Source organism: Chenopodium album, chromosome 3 (genome assembly GCF_948465745.1).
Source record: "Chenopodium album chromosome 3, dcCheAlbu1.1, whole genome shotgun sequence".
NCBI lineage: Eukaryota > Viridiplantae > Streptophyta > Magnoliopsida > Caryophyllales > Amaranthaceae > Chenopodium > Chenopodium album.
This window is the reverse complement of record NC_137836.1, coordinates 56043589-56049586: the sequence shown is the minus strand read 5'-3', so window position 1 is coordinate 56049586 and position 5998 is coordinate 56043589. Positions and strand designations below refer to the sequence as shown.

At 32.6% G+C, this 5998-nt stretch overlaps 1 long non-coding RNA gene across 1 annotated transcript; it reads left to right on the top strand.

The window, feature by feature from the left end:
• The first annotated feature begins 879 nt into the window (after nt 1-879).
• On the top strand, nt 880-5529 carry LOC145614071 (uncharacterized). Its single transcript, XR_014107044.1, has 3 exons — nt 880-1125; nt 1223-1330; nt 5290-5529. It is a non-coding gene; the product is annotated as an uncharacterized LOC145614071 (long non-coding RNA).
• The last annotated feature ends 469 nt before the right edge of the window (nt 5530-5998 follow it).

Genomic DNA, 5998 nt, shown 5'->3' with positions numbered 1-5998 from the left:
GTAAAAGTTCGTTTCATTAGCTACTTGTTTGAATTTTTTATTTTACTTTCTTTTAATGATTTTGTCTCATTTTACCTTAAAGAGTTATGGGTCAAACTCTTAAGATACCCTTACGAGACCTCACTCATCCTCAGTGGCGACTTTGGGGTTTAAAGGGCTTGTTATAGCTAAAAACAACCGTGATTCCTACGAAAGTGAGTCTTAGTGTATATTCTTATTTCTTACTTTCTTTGTTTGAATAAGTCTTTCATCCTATTTCTTCTTGCTTTTGTTTTGCTCGAGGACGAGCAAAAGTTTAGCTTGGGGGAGTTTGATGAGTTTCATTTATGGCACTCATTTAGCTTCTTTTAGGATGATTTTACGTGACTTTTGTATCTCTTTTATTTCCTTTTCTCTAGTTTTGCTTGTATTTTCTTTACTTTGCATTTTCTTAACTATATTGGATAATTTTTTTCTGACACTATTTATTGGGTTTTTACACAAACCAAGTATTAGACTTCATTATAGTGTCAGAATTTTTTTTAATCTGTTACAAATGAGATAGTTGTATCAAATACGTTCCAATACTAAGAGATTTTTTTATTATCGAAATAATTTTGTTACAAATAAACACTTGTAGTAACAATTTCTTCCGATACCAAAGCCTATTAGAAATATCATTAACTAGCGTTGGCGTACATTCAAATTTCAGAAAAGCGGTGCATTCAAATTACTTCGTATAGAAAAGTTCAACCTTTTATCGCACAAATTCATTTTATTTCCCTCCTATTGTATTTCAAACCCTTTTTTTTTTTTTTTTTTTTATGATTTAACCCTTACTATCATAATTTCATACAGTAGTAGCTACAAACCCTTTTTTTTTTTTTACGGGATACAAACCCTTCTTGGTTCTCTACTCTCTCAATTCACTCTTTTCCAGCCACCGCTACTACTTTCTCTACTATGAACTCTGATGATGTGGGAGGCATTGGTGAATGACTGAATAGCCACTGCGCTACTAACAGCCGCGGCGACTGTCACCGTTAACACCGGCGAAGTCAACCTGAAAGTCGTCATTTCTGAAATCTGAAGCGAAATTCGACTATAGCCAAGCTTCAACATCTTCTATACCATGTGCTCAAACAAGTAATTCCTTCTCTTTTCGTCTCTCTACTGTAAAATTTCCTTCAATTTTTAAACTTAACCCTAAATTTTCAAGGTTTCAATTTATGAATTTAATTAGGGTTTTTGACAAGCAATTGAATCTGACATACGTACACGCATTTTATCTACTCGATGTTGAGAAGATTTTGTGGATTGACAGAGAAACTATGATTGATTCTTAAATAAGGTTAGTGCGAATTGTAATTTTGTGATTTGAATAGGGAATTTGAATTATAGAAAATACTTAAATTCTTTATTTATCGGGAATTATTCAATTAAAATTAGGATTTAGAATGCAACTTGTCATAAAATTTGGTAACTGATACAAGTATAAAGCTTTTGTATTAGAATGATGATCTGAATTTCTTATTTTCTTGAACCAAACCTGAGCCAATAACGAACCAAAAGACGGAGCACCACAGCTTGTAATCGCTATGCTTTAGTTTTCAAGTTATCAAATCAATCTCTAGTAATACTTTTCTACTATTACAATAGTCCAACTTATTTAATAATTCCCTAATTTTAATTGTAATCTGATGGGGTTATGATTAATAGAGGTTAGTGAAATATTAGCGTGTATGTGATGGAGTTGTAATGTTGGTGGTGGTTCTTAATTATTGTGTTCTGATTTTGTGTAACTTTTAAACCTGCAAATATATTACAGAGGGTGCTATAAAGAGCAAATTAAAGGAATGGGTTTAGTTGTTTTGTTCTAACAAAAATTTATGATTCCCAGACAATCATTATTCGTTGTTGTCTTTAGCAAGTGCATGGTTTAGTTTAGTAGTGGAAACACTATTATCTGTGGTTTATTTTTTATAAGTTGAAAACTTAAGCTCACTATACAAAAGGTTGTATATGACAATGAAGTCATAGCTGAAATTCTCCACTCATACCCAAAGTAGATATGCTTTGACTAGTGCTGTCTAATTTCAAACCGAAACCGTTTAACTGCCCGAAACCGACCGACCCAAATGAGAACCGAACCGATTAAAAACCAATTTTTTTGAAACCGAAAACCGACCCGAACCGTATTTTAGTAATCCCGAAACCGAATCGACCCGAATAATGTTAAACCATATAAGAACCGAACCCGTTAACAAACCGAACCGAATATAAACCGAACTGAAAGAAAACCAAATCGAAAAAGAACCGAACCGTATCTAACCCGAAACCGATTCCAACCCGAAACCGTTTAAACTGGCAAAAAAACCGCTTACACCGAACAGTTAGCAAACTGCTACCCGTTTGCACCGAACCATTTAAAAACCGAACTGAATGTAAACCGAACTGGTTATAAACCGAACCATTTATGAACCAAACCGCTTCTAAATCGAACCGTTTACAAACTTTTTTATATAATGCCTCCACACATCTGATGTTCGTTGACGCTTACTACCACTAGTGGTAGTGACTTGTTGTTGAGAAGAATCTTGATTCTGAACAGTGTCTTGAGAATCTATAGTATGCTCATCATAATTTCCAAACCCTTGCTCCATTACTAAAAAAACATAAACAAAACAATATGAATTACTCGTAGTTTAATTTTGTTAATTCAAATTCATACATTTCCATCCCCGAGCCATGTTACAAGGAGAAAAGATCCATTTTCATAGTAATTTCCTTGAACCAATTGTTTGTAAGTTTTTTGAATTTTTTATTTTTATTTAGAAAATGGCTGAAATCAAATTAATTAAAATGGCTGAAAATGGCTGAATTCAAATTAATTAAAATGGCTCGATTAGGGCCCAAAAAATAATGCATGTCAATAACAATCAAATTTGACTCAATTACGAATCAAATTAGGCTAAAAAAAATTCACATAAAATACTTCTGGATTAAATATATCAATCTAAATTAAACACAGTAAAATCCTAGAAACAAAAGTATTCATTGTACTATTTCATAGCTTCAGTAATTATAAACAATACTTCACGAACCCCTCCTAATTTGAACCCTAAATTGACAATACTGAAAATTAAATCAATGATAGTTTGATTAAACCCTAGATTATGAAAAACGATCTTACCTCAGAAGCTGCTTCAATGGAGGATACAGAGTGGGAGAGACAGAGAGTGCTGAGGAGAGTGGGAGAGAGGCAGAATTAGGACAGCTTCAAGGTCAGCCGTGAATGAGGGAGACGGAGAGGCGCTGAGCCCGTGAGAATGAGAGGCGCCATGAGCCCGTAAGTGGTAAAGTGAGAGTGAGAGTGAAAGGGTTTCAAAAGGGTTTCATGTAAATCTAACCATTGATTTTTTAATCTATGGTTCAGAATGGTGATCTGTGTGTGTTGTGGGAGAAAGAATCTAACCATTGATTTTTTTAATGTATGGTTGAGAGTGGTGATCCGTGTGTGTTGTGGGAGAAAGAATCTAACCATTGATTTTTTAATCTATGGTTGAGAGTGGTGATCCGTGTGTGTTTGTGTGTTGTTCATTCATCTACAAAAATATTATTCCCTCAATTCTTTAGTATTTTTTTGCCCCATTTGATCGGGATCAGTGCCCAAGACACGTATTAAAACATCTACTAGACTACTAGTATATCTTTATTTTCATACACGTAAAAATTATAAAAACGTTATATTAATGAAATGTATAAATAGATAAATTTAAAAAGATCACTAATGAAGTAATGAGTCTATAACTTTGTACTAATACATACGAATAACGATGATACGAATATTTAACTATGAGATGGTTAGATGTCATGTGTTAATAATGTGTACATATGATCGATTGAACTAATCAATATTACCTTGTTAATCAATCATTAGTGTTTTCTTTCATTATACAAATCAAAGCACTTTGTAATATCTTCATAATTTCATGAAAATATATAATGATAAACGAGTCATAATTATCAGTCTTGTTGACTAATCAAGTATCGAATTACCAAATTGCAAATTTCCATTTCACAAGAACTCATCAAATCATGATTATGATACTATGCGTAGTATATAAATGATTAAATAAGAAGCATATAATAACCTAATTGTAAAACAATATTACATTAATACACTAACTCTTATAATCTACTTTGTAATAAACTAGTAAGATCAGTATGACTAAACTTGAAACAGAACATAATATGTATTTATAAAATCAATGAGAATTTGTTTATAATATGATGCCTAAATATGAAATGATTCGCAACTTTATATAAAACTTGTGAATGCAAAAGGTTAGCAAGTACTATCAAATTTCAAACCAAAACCATTTAACTGCCCGAATCCAATCAACTCGATAAGGGTTCGTTTGGCATTGCTGTGGTTTTCTTTTTTTGGTTTTTTGTTTTCTAAAAGCATATGATATGAGTCCCATAATGAATCAAAAATTATATAAACTTATTAAAATTATAATAATTTTAAAAACTGACAACAGAAAAGTGGAAACACCTTTTTCTTGTTTCCTGTTTTTGGTTTTTGGTTTTAAAAAAAAAAAAAAACTGAAAACCAAAACTGATGCCAAACAAGCCCTAAACAATTTATTCTTTGAAACCGAAAACCGACCCGAACCGTAATTTAGTAAACTTGAAATGGAACCGATATGAATAACGTTAAAGTGGTTAAACAATCGAAGAACCGAACCAGTTATAAACTGAACCGAAAAAGAACCGAACCAGTTAAAAACTGAACCGAAAAAGAACCGAACTAGTTATAAACTGAACAAAAAAAGAACCGAACTGTTTCTAACCCGAAACCGTTTCCAACCCGAAACTGTTTGAACCGGGATAAAAACCGTTTACACCGCACTGTTAACAAACCGCAACCCGTCTGCACCGAACCGTTTACTACCCGGACTGTTTACAACTCGAACCGAATTAAAACCGCTTAAGAATAAACCGAAACCGAATCGAACCGATAACTATTTAAACCGAACCAAAACCGACCCGTGAGACAATTAAACCGATTCCAAACCGACCCGATTAAATACCGAACCGATTTCAAACCGAACCGAAACCGAACTGTCAAACCGTTTTGACAGTGCTAGCTTTGACAACTGAGTGTCTTAGCTTGTGGGATCTTTTGTCTATAGTATTGTTAAATTCTTAAAGCTTGTATTTTTGTTGGGTCTGGTTATGTATTGCATGATTTCATTAGGTGATGTTCAAGATGTGAACTATGTTGTTGGATGCTTTCATTAGGTGATGCTCAAGATGTGATGAATTATATTGTCGAACGCTTTCATTAGGTGATGCTCAAGATGTGAACCATGTCCAAATTTGAAGATTGTTGATGGATGGGTATAAGTTTTTTTTGGAAATCAAGTAGCTAATGTATACTTCAAAAAAATATTATGCTACAATCATGTATCTTGAATGGTGGTGTAATAATGTAAAATGTACTTAGTATGCATCCGTTTTTTGTATTAGCTACTTTATGTAAAATTGTGTACAGATACTGTAGACATCTAAATGCATCAACTAAAATTTGTTGCTATTCACCAAAAATCCCTATTAGGGATTGCAGTTGGTAGGAGTCGAACTTGTGACCTCAAAGTCACATGGTGAATCTCTTACCAACTATACCAAGTACTATTTATTTACTTTTATGCATATAATTTATAATAAGTGAACGAAATATTAGAGACGAAATTGAAAATTTTGTCTCTAAATTAGGGACAAAATCAAAAATCCGTCTCTATTTGATGTCATTATAGCAACAAATAAATTTTACATAATAGCAAAAAGTGGCCTACATATAATTTAACTACAAAATGTAACACACTTTGTTTCCAATGGCAACACATAAAAAAATACGTTATCATTTAGCAACAATAGTTTGGAAGACTTGTTTCTAATGGCAACAATTCAAAAATTCAATGCCTTTAATTGTTTCTAAATCAATACAAAT